Source organism: Salmo salar, chromosome 07 (assembly GCF_965601325.2).
Source record: "Salmo salar chromosome 07, fSalSal1, whole genome shotgun sequence".
Classification (NCBI taxonomy): Eukaryota; Metazoa; Chordata; class Actinopteri; order Salmoniformes; family Salmonidae; genus Salmo; species Salmo salar.
The window spans coordinates 25,729,524-25,745,409 of NC_138297.1; the positions used below are offsets into that span (position 1 = coordinate 25,729,524).

Sequence of the window (15,886 nt, forward strand, 5' to 3'; positions counted from 1 at the left end):
ATTCTGTGCTATCTATTTCTACAGGTGTATATTCAAAGCTATCTATTTCTACAGGTATATATTCTGTGCTATCTATTTCTACAGGTATATATTGTGTGCTATCTATTTCTACAGGTATATATTCTGTGCTATCTATTTCTACAGGTATATATTCTGTGCTATCTATTTCAACATGTGTATATTAGGTGCTATCTATTTGTACAGGTATATATTCTGTGCTATCTATTTCTACAGGTATATATTAGGTGCTATCTATTTCTACAGGTATATATTAGGCGCTATCTATTTCTACAGGTATATATTCTGTGCTATCTATTTCTACAGGTATATATTAGGTGCTATCTATTTCTACAGGTATATATTCTGTGCTATCTATTTCTACAGGTATATATTAGGTGCTATCTATTTCTACAGGTGTATATTAGGTGTTATCTATTTCTACAGGTATATATTCTGTGCTATCTATTTCTACAGGTATATATTAGGTGCTATCTATTTCTACAGGTATATATTAGGTGCTATCTATTTCTACAGGTATATATTCTGTGCTATCTATTTCTACAGGTATATATTCTGTGCTATCTGTTTCAACAGGTGTATATTCAAAGCTATCTATTTCTACAGGTATGTATTAGGTGCTATCTATTTCTACAGTTATATATTAGGTGCTATCTATTTCTACAGGTATATATTCTGTGCTATCTATTTCTACAGGTATATATTCTGTGCTATCTATTTCTACAGGTATATATTCTGTGCTATCTATTTCTACAGGTATATATTAGGTGCTATCTTGTAGTATCATAGTTCAGGCCAGGAGTTTTTCCAGGGCTTCCTGTGAGCTAAGCAGGACAAACTCTAGGCACTATGGTCAGGAAATACTCTTCAGGCATTAAGAAGCAACACTAAGGTCTGGAATGTTTTGTTCAAGAAAAACCCTGTCCCTTGTCATTTACGGAGTATTATTACCTTGAACATAAAGGTCTCTGTCACTTCCTCCCTCCATTCCTCCCTCCCTCCATTCCTCCCACCATTCCTCCCTCCATCCCTCCATTCCTCCCTCCATTCCTCCCTCCCTCCATGCCACCATTCCTCCCTCCCTCCCTCCATTCCTCCCTCCCTCCCTCCCTCCATTCCTCCCTCCCTCCATTCCTCCCTCCCTCCCTCCATCCCTCCCTCCATTCCTCCCTCCCACCATTCCTCCCTCCATCCCTCCATTCCTCCCTCCATTCCTCCCTCCCTCCATGCCACCATTCCTCCCTCCCTCTGTACTTTATTACCTTGCAGTTGTTGAATCCCTCTCCGAACAGGGTGATCTCAGCGATGAGGGTGGAGTCTGGTACCACCATGGAGATAGGCCTGAACATGGACTTCAAGTTGTCAGGCAGCTCCGTACGACCGGCATAGCCTGGAGATGGAGAGAACACATACTAACACATGATCTCTCTCTCGCTCTATCCCCCTCTCTCTGTCTCCCCTTTCACTCTTTCTTCCCCTCTCTTTCCCCTTCTCTCTAACACACACTAAATCCGTTTGGGTTTCCATGGCCGAGCAGCCGCACACAAGCGTAAGATCACCATGCGCAATGCCAAGCGTCGGCTGGAGTGGTGTAAACCTCGCTGCTATTGGACTCTGGAGCAGTGGAAACGTGTTCTCTGGAGTGATGAATCACGCTTCACCAACTGGCAGTCCGTTGGATGAATCTGGGTTTGGCGGATACCAGGAGAACGATACCTGCCCCAATGCATAGTGCCAACTGTAAAGATTGGTGGAGGAGGAATAATGGTCTGGGGCTGTTTTCATTGTTCGGGCTAGGCCACTTAGTTCCAGAGAAGGGAAATCTTAAAGCTACAGCATACAATGACATTCTAGATGATTCTGTGCTTCCAACTTTGTGGCAACGGGTTGGGGAAGGCCCTTTCCTGTTTTAGCATGACAATGCCCCTGTGCACAAAGCGAGGTCGGTGTGGAAGAACTTGACTGGCCTGCACAGAGCCCTGACCTCAACCCTATCAAACACCTTTGGGATGAATTGGAATGTTGATTGCGATGTTCTAACATCTAGTTGAAAGCCTTCCCAGAAGAGTGGAGGCTGTTATAGCAGCAAAGGGGGGACCAACGCCATAATAATTACCATGATTTTGGAATGACATTTTCAAACGAGCAGGTGTCCACATACTTTTGGTCATGTAGTGGTAGCTTTCACCTGGATTCACCTTGTCAGTCTATGTCATGGAAAGAGCAGGTGTTCTTAATATTTAGTATCCTCAGTGTATTTCTACATGTATATTTGCTGTGCTCTCTATTTCTACAAGTATACTGTGCTAGGTGCAGTATTTCTACCCTGCTTGGCTGGTCTGAACAGGACCATTATCTATCTGTCTGAGATGTCTTCTCCTCTGGGCTGCCCATGGCTAGGAGGCAGATAGGGGGAGCGAGAGAGAAAGAGGGAGAAGATGAAGAGAGAGGAGATTGAGAGGGAGGGAGGGAGGGATGATACTTATGAAGACTGAGATACTGCAGTCTGGCTCTTTAAAGAAAGGGGGAGGGAGTGAGGGATGGATGGGGGGAAGAGAGTGAATTGAGATGAAAAGTGGGAATTGAAGAGAGGGCTGACTGACTCCGACTGCGTTATTGCTCCTCTCTCACTTAGTCTCTCTGCCTCTGTATTCTCTCTCTCTCCTGGATTTTCTCTGTCTCTCCTGTATTCTCTCTTCCTCATCAACACTATATATACAGAAGTATGTGGACACCCCTTCAAATGAGTGGATTTGGCTATTTCAGTCATACTCATTGCTGACAGGTGTATACAATCAAGCACAAAGCCATGCAATCTCCATAGACAAATATTGGCAGTAGAATAGCCTTACTTTCAACGTGTCACCATCATAGGATGCCACCTTTCCAACAAGTCAGTTCATCAAATTTCTGCCCTGCTAGAGCTGCCCCAGTCATCTGTTTTTTTACCTTTATTTAACTAGGCAAGTCAGTTAAGAACAAATTCTTATTTTCAATGACGGCTTAGGAACAGTGGGTTAACTGCCTTGTTCAGGGGCAGAACAACAGATTTGTACCTTGTCAGCTCGGGGATTCGATCTTGCAACCTTTCGGCTACTAGTCCAACACTCTAACCACTAGACTACCTGCCGCTCCTGCTGTTATTGTGAAGTGGAAACATCTAGGAGCAACAACGGCTCAGCCGCGAGGTGGTAGCCCACACAAGCTCTCATAACGGGACAGCCGAGTGCTGAAGCGCATAAAAAAAGATCACCATACGCAATGCCAACCGTCAACTGGACTGGTGTAAAGCTCACTGCTATTGGACTCTGGAGCAGTGGAAACGTGTTCTCTGGAGTGATGAATCACACTTCACCATCTGGCAGTCCAATGGACGAATCTGGGTTTGGCGGATGCCAGGAGAACGCTACCTGCCCCAATGAATAGTGCCAACTGTAAAGTTTGGTGGAGGAGGAATAATGGTCTGGGGCTGTTTTTCATGGTTCGAGCTAGGACCCTTAGTTCCAGTGAAGGGAAATCTTAACGCTACAGCATTCTGTGCTTCCAACTTTGTGGCAACAGTTTGGGGAAGGCCCTTTCCTGTTTCAGTGCCCCCGTGCACAAAGCGAAGTCCATACAGAAATGATTTTTTTGCCCATGATTTTAGAATGAGATGTTCGACGAGCAGGTGTCCACATACTTTTGGTCATGTAGTGTATCTTCAAACACGTCAGTCTGGCAGGATCCTGTCTGGCTCTTGGTGAGAGTGTGTGAGAGACAGAAAGTGACATGTCTCTCTCTCTCTCTGTGTCTGTGTGTGTGTGTGGGTGGGTACATAATATCTTCAGGCAGCCAACAAAGACTGTCCGTTCGTCCGTCCTTCCGTATGTCTGTCTGTCAACCATGTCTACCACTCTCTCCCTGCGTTGTCGATTGGTGGGCGTGTTAGCGTGACTGCCAGCATTGTGTGTGTGTGTGTGTGTGTGTGTGTGTGTGTGTGTGTGTGTGTGTGTGTGTGTGTGTGTGTGTGTGTGTGCGCACGGAGAAGGCTTAACGGTTTCCTCTGTGAGACACACACATCCATCTTCCTGTCCTAGTGTAGAGAGCAGGTGGCTCAAGGAGGAGGGAGTGTACTGGAGGGAGTACAGTAGGGTAGGGTTCAACAAAGAGCTTGTTCTCTCTCTTCCCTCTCGTCTCTCGCTCTCTCTCTCTCCCTTTCAATTCAGAAGGCTTCCTCTCTTTCCACCTCTCTCTCCCTGTCTCTCTGTTTCCCTCCCTTCCTCCCTGCCACTGAGAGTGACCTCATGGCCGATGACCTCATCGTTAAGGAGCTGATTTGAGGGAGAAGGGATATCTGGTGGGGTCAGGCAAGAGGGGGGAGGTGAGCCCTGTTGGGGCCCCTCGAGGCCACTCTTTGGGTTAGGAGGAGGGGTGTATCTTTTCCCTCCATCTTAGGTTCCTCTCTTTATACTGACTGACGGGGTCTCAGGTGTGTGTGTGTGTGTGTGTGTGTGTGTGTGTGTGTGTGTGTGTGTGTGTGTGTGTGTGTGTGTGTGTGTGTGAGACAGGGACTCAGGATATAGGGTTCATTCGTATCTTCTGTCTTCTTATAGACACTGTATAGGCTGTCTGTCTCTCTCCATGCACACCATGCAGGTGTCCAATCACTCACACACATCTCTTTCCCTTCTGTCCTTTTATTCTCCTCCCTCACCCTGTTCTCGCTCTCAATTACCCCTCTCCCTTTATTCTCTTCCTGCTCCCTCTCCTCCTCCTTCCCTCTTTTCTTCTCCATCCTCTCCCTCTCTCCTTCATCTCCCTCCTCTGTCCCTCCTGTCAGGTTGGGGGGGGGGGGGGGCAGTAGTAGACCCTCTGTCTGGAGCCAGCTGTAACCTTACACCCCGACAGAGAGAAAGAGAGAGAGAGAACGACAGATCAGGAAGATGGAGAGAAGAGGGGATGAGGGGGAGAAAGGGCGGAGACTGGGCGTAACTTGATATTTAGTGATTATACATTCATCATATTTTCACAGACATTGGATATATTAATGCACACACACATACACACACACACATACTGTACGTCCATACACACAGTCAGTCTCTTTCTCCTAGCAATGATGTAATCCCAAGGCAACATCGCCTTGGCGATTGTCCCCACGGAAACGGTGTGGTTTGAACTGTAGCTGATTGCATTGTCTAGGCAACTGGGAAACAAATTGCCAGCCCCGTGCCCCAAGGCAGCGATAGACAGACGGGCGGAGAGAAAAAAGAGAGCGAGGGGGGAGAGAGATAAAGAGAGGGAAGAAGGGGAGTGAGGAGGAGGAGAGAGACAAAATGAAGGCTTTATAGGCGCTTTGATCATTGATATTCAGTGATACTAAAGCTGTGATCAGCTCCGAAAACAGCTTTCGATTGAAGATTCTGTCATGATTCCTTTGTTGCTGTCGCAGACACCAGCTTCTTCTGCTGCCTTAGATGTTCGTTGTGGTTTGGCGATTTGTCACAGGCCAGGAACGAAGCTCTGTGGTTTTGTGCTGTAAATCCTGTTCTACGGTTTAGACTTCCTCTTGAGGTTATAGGCTTCATAGATTATATACAGGAATAGATGACATTGAATATATAGAGAGTACATGTCCACAAGCACATGTACACGCTCGCATGCTTTGCGTTCTGAAATGGACAATAGTCTCCCGGGAACCCTGTTGGAGCCTATTGCCCCTGGGCCTGGTGATCCCCTTTCGGCCTGGGGTTTTCCTAGGCACCGCGGCCCCCCGCGTGTGTCCTGGCCCTGGGCCAGAGCAGCCAGGGCCCTGCCTGTACCAGACTCCCTCCCTGGAGGACGGGAGGAGTAGAGGAACCCCCAGCTGGCAGGGTGGGAGGGACAAGCTCTCCTTCCCTTCTCTCACTGATGTTCTCACCCTCTCACTTTCTCCTTCCCTTAGCTTAATGTCCCTCCATCATTCTCCCTTTCTCTCCTTTCATGCACATGTTCTATTTCTCTCTCTTTCTCTCTTCAATTTTAATTCAGGGCTTTATTAGCATGGGAAACATATGTTTACACTGCCAAAGCAAGTGGAATAGATAATAAATAAAAGTGAAATAAACAATCAGAAATGAACAGTAAACATTACACTCACAAAAGTTCCAAAAGAATAAAGATATTTCAAATGTCATATAATGTCTATATAAAGTGTTGTAATGATGTGCAAATAGTTAAAGTACAAAAGGGAAAATAAATAAACATAAATATGGGTTGTATTTACAATGGTGTTTGTTCTTCACTGGTTGAATTTTCTTGTGGCAACAGGTCACACATCTTGCTGCTGTGGTATCTCACCCAGTAGATATGGGAGTTTATCAAAATCGGGTTTGTTTTCAAATTCTTTGTGGATCTGTGTAATCTGAGGGAAATATGAGTCTCTAATATGGTCATACATTGGGCAGGAGGTTAGGAAGTGCAGCTCAGTTTCCACCTCATTTTGTGGGCAGTGTGCACATAGCCTGTCTTCTCTTGAGAGCCAGGTCTGCCTACGGCTGCCTTTCTCAATAGCAAGGCTATGCTCACTGAGTCTGTACATAGTCAAAGATTTCATTAAGTTTGGGGCAGTCACAGTGGTCAGGTATTCTGCCTCAGTGTATTCTCTGTTTAGTGCCAAATAGCATTTCTCTCTCTCACAGATACTTTCCCACACTTCTTCGATTTTCTTCTCTAACTGTTACCAGCACTTTGATATTTGTCCTGTATGACTTCCCTCAAACTTCAACAACGCCCCCAACACACACACACACACACACACACACACACACACACACACACACACACACACACACACACACACACACACACACTCTCTCTCCCCCATATTAACCTGCGTGTGGCACTGCCTGCCTCATTCTGTCGCTGTGTGTGGGCCCCACATCAAACCCCAGCAGCTAACTACTCTGAGGCTAATAAAGGCTAACATTAGCAGCGTTAGTGCACTGAGCTCCATCCACACCTCTCCCGCAAGCCACCCAGGCTACCACCCACCCACGGCGAGGGGAGGCCAGCCCCAGAGGGAGGCCCCTGTGGTGGGCTAGGGCGTCACCCCAGCCCCTGGGTGGGTTCCTGGAGATTGGACGTGTGGCCTCCCTCCTCTCTCTCTCTCTCTCTCTCTCTCTCTCTCTCTCTCTCTCTCTCTCTCTCCATGGTGTTGTCATTGCGGCTATGCCTTCCACGACCCTAATGATGCTCAGACACGCGCGAACACACACACACACACACACACACACACACACACTTCACACAGATCATGCAAAATATATTCACACACACTAGCTAACACTCCCAGTCTCACACACACTCACGCACAAGTAATTAGACACACACTTAAATGACCTCATACTAGCGTCTGTAATGTATAACATTAACATAGAGAGAACATGAGTATGTTTTCACCTTAAAGGGGCAATCTGGGATTCAAACAACACGGCCGGTCGGTGACCCCGCCCTTTTTTTGTTGGTAAACAGCTGAAGGATGGGGCTGGAGAAATGTAACCACACTTGAATTCAAAGCAAAGACGCAACCATGACTACGTCCAGTCAGCGATAATCCACATGGATGTTTAACTGTTGGTAATACTCACCTTCAGTCACCCAGATATTTATCTCTGCTCTCTCAGACAGACAGTGGTAGTCAGACCTGCTCAGTTTACATTCCACTGTATGCTTTGTGTGTGTGTGTGTGTTAGACCCTATGAACTGATGTGACGCCCAGGAGCCAGACTCACCCCCCCTCCTCACCCACTCTTAACCCCCCAAACCCCACAACGCATTTAGACTGTCCTCTCAGTTTACTGACACACCGTAAACACACACACACACACCCAGCTTATATAGACCCTACACATCTCCATAACGACTTGGTTCTATCAGTTTAAAGCTATCAGTGGTCCTATGTGGAGATCTCGGGTCAGGTCGTCCTATCTTAATCCAGTCCATAACCATTAGAAGGTATAAAGGAAGTCTGATCTCGGGTCAGGTCGTCCTATCTTAATCCAGTCCATAACCATTAGAAGGTATAAAGGAAGTCTGATCTCGGATCAGTTCGTCCTATCTTAATCCAGTCCATAACCATTAGAAGGTATAAAGGAAGTCTGATCTCGGATCAGTTCGTCCTATCTTAATCCAGTCCATAACCATTAGAAGGTATAAAGGAAGTCTGATCTCGGATCAGTTCGTCCTATCTTAATCCAGTCCATAACCATTAGAAGGTATAAAGGAAGTCTGATCTCGGATCAGGTCGTCCTATCTTAATCCAGTCCATAACCATTAGAAGGTATAAAGGAAGTCTGATCTCGGATCAGCTTTGAGAGGAGACAAAAGAGATTTACTAGAGAGAGCAGAAAAACAGGGACTCTCTCACTGTCCGTCTCAAGGGCATGTTGACCATGAACTCAAGCAGACAGATTGGGAGGTGTGTGTGCGTCTGTGTGTGTGTGTAGAGAGAGAAAGCGTGGAGGGTGAATCGTTCTAATTCTACACAGCGTTTGAAGTCAAAGTTTGGAGCCGACAGAGGAAAAACTTCAAACGCACTTCTACCCCCTCCCTCCTCTTCCTCTGTCGCTCCCTCCCTCCTCTTCCTCTGTTGCTCCCTCCCTTGTTCTCTTCCTTTCTCTCTGATCTTGTGAGAGGAGCACAGAAGTGTCCTGTAGATGACACCCGGTGTGAGATTAGGCATGCTGACGCCCCTCATACATGCACACACACACACACACACACACACACACACACACACACACAGCTTCTCGCTCCCCATCCCATTATTAGGTTGAAAAGACAGTAGAGGTGTGTGTGTGTGTGTGTGTGTGTGTGTGTGTGTGTGTGTGTGTGTGTGTGTGTGTGTGTGTGTGTGTGTGTGTGTGTGTGTGTGTGTGTGTGTGTGTCCAGCCAGTAGTATGACCATCTCAGTTGACACAGGGCTATTTTTACTACTGCCATCTAGCTTTCTGTCTGAACTCTGTAGAGTGACTCGCTCTCACTATGGGCCAACAATGTGGGTGTGCACACACACACACACACATTAACACACACTCACGAATGACTGTCAGTGATACACGTGCCTACATGAACGAACTCACACACACTCAACCACCGCTCTCAGGATGTGTGTGTTGCTTCTGAGCCGTTGCTGTGTGTTTGTCGTTTCTAGGGCCTTTTTTCTCGTTGGGTGTGTGTGGGGTGTGTGTTCACGTGCTGCGGAGGCTGAACAGCTGCATGTGGTTTGTGTATCTGACAGCGGCTGGCCTCTCTCCTCCTCCCCCTCGATCTCTCCTCCTCTCCACTTCCCCTCTCTATCCCACCTCCCCCTCTTCTCTGCCTCTCTCATTCAATCTTTTCCTCCCCTCTACCGACTTTCATTTTCTCTCTCTCTTCCTTTTTCTCCCCCTCTCCTCTCCTCCGTTGGCCCCTCTGTCTCTCCCCTGCTGCCCTGTCTGGACCTCAACATCCGCCAGCTATCAAAGCACTGACCAGATGACACACACAATGCCACATTCACCACACATACTACTGATTCTGTATCTTGGTTTTAAGAGAAGCCAGATGCTAAATAACTAAGGCAGATGCACGTGCCTGTTTTCCCCCCGCCTTGGAAGTGTGTGTGTGCGTGTGCGTGTGTGTGTGTGTGTGCGTACGTGTTCGTGCTTGCGTTTTCTATCTTCTCTCTGTTTTTGCTTTAGTTAGTGTCATGGTTACGGAGAGAAGGAGTGTTTTATCTAAACCTCCAGCCTCTCTCTCTCTCCTCGCTGACTCAGCTGATCCTCAGTATTGAACAGGGTCTGTGTTGCAGATCATTCAACAGGGTCTGTGTTGCAGATCGTTTAATAGGGTCTGTGTTGCAGATCATTCAACAGGGCCTGTGTTGCAGATCGTTTAATAGGGTCTGTGTTGCAGATCATTCAACAGGGTCTGTGTTGCAGATCGTTTAATAGGGTCTGTGTTGCAGATCGTTTAATAGGGTCTGTGTTGCAGATCGTTCAACGGGGTCTGTGTTGCAGATCGTTCAACGGGGTCTGTGTTGCAGATCGTTTAATAGGGTCTGTGTTAGAGGTCGACCGATTAATCGAAATGGCCGATTAATTAGGGCCGATTTCAAGGTTTCATAACAATCTGTATTTTTGGCCACTGATTTACCGAGAAAAAAAAAACCTTTTTTTTTTTTTACACGTTTATTTAACTAGGCAAGTCAGATTAAGAATACATTCTTATTTTCAATGACGGCCTAGGAACGGGGGTTAACTGCCTTGTTCAGGGGCAGAACAACAGATTTTTACCTTGTCACCTCGGGGATTCGTTTTTGCAACCTTCCGGTTACTAGTCGAGGAGCCTGACTACCTGGCAGGCTAACTACCTGTTATGCGAGGGCAGCAAGAAGCCAAGGTAAGTTGCTAGCTAGCATTAAACTTATCTTATAAAAAACTATCAATCTTAACATAATCACTAGTTAACTACACATGGCTGACGATATTACTAGTCTAACGTGTCCTGCGTTGCGTATAATCGATGCGGTGCCTGTTAATTTCTCTTCGAATCACAGCCTACTTCGACAAACGGGTGTCACGTTTGTCGTAGGAAGGAGCGGACCAAAGTGCAGCGTGTGTATTGTTCCACATTTTATTTTCACTGTGAAACTATGCAAGGTATACAAATAAACTAAAGAACAAAAACAATAAACCGTGACGAAGAGGTGCAACATACACTAACTCAAAAACAATCTCCCACAAAACGAGGTGGGAAAAACAACTACTTAAGTATGATCTCCAATTAGAGACAACGATGACCAGCTGCCTCTAATTGGAGATCATCCCCAAAAAAACATAGAAATACAAAAACTAGAACATAACATAGAAAATCTAAACTAGAAAAAAAAAAACTGTCACGCCCTGACCTACTCTACCATAGAAAATAACAGCTTTCTATGGTCAGGACGTGACAACGGGTGATGATTTAACAAGCGCATTCGCGAAAAAAGCACTGTCGTTGCACCAATGTACCTAACCATAAACATCAATGCCTTTCTTTAAAATCAATACACAAGTATATATTTTTAAACCTGCATATTTAGTTAATATTGCCTGCTAACATGAATTTCTTATAACTAGGGGAGTTGTGTCACTTCTCTTGCGTTCCGTGCAAGCAGTCATGGTATATACAGCAGTTTGGGCCGCCTGGCTCGTTGCGAACTGTGAAGTCCATTTATTCCTAACAAAGGCCGTAATTAATTTGCCAGAATTGTACATAATTATGACATAACATTGAAGGTGTCACGTTCGTCGTAGTAAGTGGACCAAGGCGCAGCGGGTCGAGTGCTCATCTTAACTTTATTAGTGAACACTTCAATAAACAAAACAAGAAACGAACTAACTAACAGTCTTGCAGGCTAGACACAGCACTGCTAAGAACAACCTCCCACAATCCCCAAAACAAACATACTCCTAATTATAGGACCTTCAATCAGAGGCAACGATACACAGCTGCCTCCAATTGAAGGCCCCAATCCCAAATACCTAAACATAGAATTAAACACCCTAGAACAGACATAGAAAGATACAATATAGAACAATGACCAAAACCCCGGAATACATAAATCAAACACCCCTCTACATAAACACATACTCAAAACCATATAAAACAAATACCCCCTGCCACGTCCTGACCAAACTATAATAACAAATAACCCCTATTACTGGTCAGGACGTGACAGAAGGTTCTACAATGTAACAGGAATATTTAGACTTAAAGATGCTACCCGTTAGATAAAATACGGAACGGTTCCGTATTTCACTGAAATAATAAACGTTTCGTTTTCAAAATGATAGTTTCCGGATTCGACCATATTAATGACCAAAGGCTCGTATTAGTGTGTGTTATTATGTTATAATTAAGTCTATGATTTGATATTTGATAGAGCAATCTGACTGAGCGATGGTAGACTGCAGCAAGCTCGTAAGCATTCATTCAAACAGCACCTTCGTGCATTTTGCCAGCAGCTCTTCGCAATTCTTCAAGCATTGCGCTATTTATGACTTCAAGCCTATCAACCCCCGAGATTAGGCTGGTGTAACCGATGTGAAATGGCTAGCTAGTTAGCGGGGTGCGCGCTAATAGCATTTCAAACGTCACTCGCTCTGAGACTTGGGAGTGGTTATTCCCCTTGCTCTACATGGGTAACGCTGCTTCGAGGGTGGCTGTTGTCGATGTGTTCCTGGTTCGAGCCCAGGTAGGAGCGAGGAGAGAGACGGAAGCTATACTGTTACACTGGCAATACTAAAGTGCCTATAAGAACATCCAATGGTCAAAGGTATATGAAATACAAATCGTATAGAGAGAAATAGTCCTATAATTCCTATAATAACTACAACCTAAAACTTCTTACCTGGGAATATTGAAGACTCATGTTAAAAGGAACCACCAGCTTTCATATGTTCTCATGTTCTGAGCAAGGAACTTAAACGTTAGCTTTTTGTACATGGCACATATTGCACTTTTACTTTCTTCTCCAACACTTTGTTTTTGCTTTATTTAAACCAAATTGAACATGTTTCATTATTTATTTGAGGCTAAATTGATTTTATTTATGTATTATATTAAGTTAAAATAAGTGTTCATTCAGTATTGTTGTAATTGTCATTATTACAAAGTAAAAGCATCAGCTTTTTTGGCCCTCCAATAATCGGTATCGGTATCGGCGTTGAAAAATCATAATCGGTCGACCTCTAGTCTGCGTTGCAGACCGTTCAACAGGGCCTGTGTTGCAGATCGTTTAATAGGGTCTGTGTTGCAGATCGTTCAACAGGGTCTGCGTTGCAGATCGTTTAATAGGGTCTGTGTTGCAGATCGTTTAATAGGGTCTGCGTTGCAGATCGTTCAACAGGGTCTGTGTTGCAGATCGTTTAATAGGGTCTGTGTTGCAGATCGTTTAATAGGGTCTGCGTTGCAGATCGTTACAACAGGGTCTGTGTTGCAGATCGTTTAATAGGGTCTGTGTTGCAGATCGTTCAACAGGGTCTGCGTTGCAGATCGTTTAATAGGGTCTGTGTTGCAGATCGTTTAATAGGGTCTGTGTTGCAGATCGTTTAATAGGGTCTGTGTTGCAGATCGTTTAATAGGGTCTGCGTTGCAGATCGTTCAACAGGGTCTGTGTTGCAGATCGTTTAATAGGGTCTGTGTTGCAGATCGTTCAACAGGGTCTGCGTTGCAGATCGTTTAATAGGGTCTGTGTTGCAGATCGTTTAATAGGGTCTGTGTTGCAGATCGTTTAATAGGGTCTGTGTTGCAGATCGTTTAATAGGGTCTGTGTTGCAGATCGTTCAACGGGGTCTGTGTTGCAGATCGTTTAATAGGGTCTGTGTTGCAGATCGTTTAATAGGGTCTGTGTTGCAGATCGTTTAATAGGGTCTGTGTTGCAGATCGTTTAATAGGGTCTGTGTTGCAGATCGTTTAATAGGGTCTGTGTTGCAGATCGTTTAATAGAGTCTGTGTTACAGATCGTTTAATAGGGTCTGTGTTGCAGATCGTTTAATAGGGTCTGTGTTGCAGATCGTTTAATAGGGTCTGTGTTGCAGATCGTTTAATAGGGTCTGTGTTGCAGATCGTTTAATAGGGTCTGTGTTGCAGATCGTTTAATAGGGTCTGTGTTGCAGATTGTTTAATAGAGTCTGTGTTACAGATCGTTTAATAGGGTCTGGGTTGCAGATCGTTTAATAGGGTCTGTGTTACAGATCGTTTAATAGGGTCTGTGTTGCAGATCGTTTAATAGGGTCTGTGTTACAGATCGTTTAATAGGGTCTGTGTGTTTTCTAGCCGCTAGTTCAGGGCCCACTGGAAGCCAACTGGTCTCAAACAGGGAAGGGTGTGTGCGTGCATTCGTATATGTGTATGAGCCCATGGTATAGGATGTATAGGATGTGTAACCCGTACAAATGTTCAAGTATAAGCTGTTGGCACGCCAAGTCATTAGAGTAAATGTCCTGGCAGCACTGTACATGAAAGTCTTTTTGTGGCCATTTATTTTCTATAGGAATGGATAGAGGTAGACTTCTGGATGTGTGTGTGTGTGTGTGTGTGTGTGTGTGTGTGTGTGTGTGTGTGTGTGTGTGTGTGTGTGTGTGTGTGTGTGTGTGTGTGTGGTGTGTGTGTGTGTGTGTGTGTGTGTGTGTGTGTGTGTGTGTGTGTGATTGTGTGTGTGTGTGATTGTGTGTGTGATTGTGTGTGTGGGGTGGTGGACCTTGTCTCTCATTGCTAGTTCCCAGCAGGTTAATGAATAAATAAAGGCATGATGCCTCCCCTGTGAGCCTGTGTCTGCAGACAGAGTGACACCACACACACATTCCCTCATCGCACTCTGGGTGCAGCTCATAGCCACTCTGTATAATAGGAATGTTTATTAGCAGGTTGGAATAATGTTGATTTTTTTCCCTTTCTCTCCCACTTAAAAAAATACTTCAGTTTACAATAGAACTCTGTATTAAAACTGTAGTATACTATACTACACACTGTAATATCCATTGATCATGTGTAGGACTTAGTATAGAATTTTGATGTATACTGTAGATACTACATTATTAGTATACTGATAATACTACATTATTATCCACACAAAAAACACTCGTAAATACTACAGAAATGTCCGCAAATACACTACATTGTTTTAACTATAGTAAATACTACAGTATTTAATATGGATATACCCTGCCCATTCCCCTCCTCCACATCCCATTTTGTGCCATCAAGTGAGAAACCTACATGCCAAGCATAGACTATATATTGTGTTCCCTACAGGTTATAAAAAAGAGCAGAAGCTCTGAGCTATCCGTTCAGACCTCAGTCCGACCTAACTACCTACCGACTTACCTACCTATCTACCCACCTACCTACCTACCTACCCACGTACCTACCTACCCACCTACGTACCTACCTACCCACCTACCTACCTACCCACCTACCTACCTACCCACCTACCTACTTACCCACCTACGTACCTACCTACCCACCTACCTACCTACCCACCTACCTACCTACCTACCTACCTACCCACCTACCTACCTACCCACCTACCTACCTACGTACCTACCTACCTATGTACCTACCTACCTACCCACCTACCTACCTACCCACCTACGTACCTACCTACCTACGTACCTACCTACCCACCCACCTACCTACCCACCTACCTACCCACCTACGTACCTACCTACCTACCCACCTACGTACCTACCTACCCACCTACCTACCTACCCACCTACCTACCTACCTACCCACCTACCTACTTACCCACCTACGTACCTACCTACCCACCTACCTACCTACCTACCCACCTACCTACCTACCCTCCTACCTACCCACCTACGTACCTACCTACCTATGTACCTACCTACCTACCCACCTACCTACCTACCCACCTACGTACCTACCTACCTACCTACGTACCTACCTACCTACCCACCTACCTACCTACCCACCTATGTACCTACCTACCTACCTACCCACCTACCTACCCATCTACCTACCCACCTACCTACCTACCCACCTACCCACCTACCTACCTACCTACCCACCTACCTACCTACGTACCTACCTACCCACCTACCTACCTACCCACCTACCTACCTACCCACCTACCTACCTACCTACGTACCTACCTACCTAGCTACCTACCTACCTACCTACCTACGTACCTACCTACCTACCTACGTACCTACCTACCTACATACCTACCTACAGGTTATGGAAAGTTTGCTCTTTTAGTATTTCTCCCGAAGGTTTCCTCAAAGAGAAAGCCCCCCACTTCTATGTCAAAGATAATAAAACAAAGACACTATAGTAAATACTACAGTAATGTCCCTAG

At 45.4% G+C, this 15,886-nt stretch overlaps 1 protein-coding gene and 1 non-coding gene across 2 annotated transcripts in view; both read left to right on the top strand.

Moving 5' to 3' along the window:
- The window catches only part of LOC145880007 (uncharacterized), a 137,673-nt gene that overhangs the window by 35,585 nt on the left and 86,202 nt on the right, over positions 1–15,886 (top strand). The gene's annotated exons all lie outside the window — the stretch shown is intronic.
- LOC123743875 (U7 small nuclear RNA) lies at positions 15,769–15,823 on the top strand. The gene has a single exon (XR_006770727.2). It is a non-coding gene; the product is annotated as a U7 small nuclear RNA (small nuclear RNA).